Here is a 251-nt window from a genome sequence, read left to right on the forward strand (position 1 = left end):
AGGTATAAAGATGCTCATCCTTTCCCTCTCTCTCGTTGCTAGAATCTCCATAGATTGATCTTGGTGATGCGTAGAAAATTTTGAATTTCTGCTACGTTCCCCAACAGGATGCATACAGACAAGTTCTATGTGATTTGTGTACAAATAATGAAAGTTACACAATGGAGAAGTTTATGGAAGACAGCCATCAGTGACTAGGGTTTGAGGGTTGTTTGCGATCCCACAGATTCACTCGCCTCCAGTCGCACGCG

Source organism: Triticum dicoccoides, chromosome 6B, assembly GCF_002162155.2.
Source record: "Triticum dicoccoides isolate Atlit2015 ecotype Zavitan chromosome 6B, WEW_v2.0, whole genome shotgun sequence".
Taxonomy (NCBI): domain Eukaryota; kingdom Viridiplantae; phylum Streptophyta; class Magnoliopsida; order Poales; family Poaceae; genus Triticum; species Triticum dicoccoides.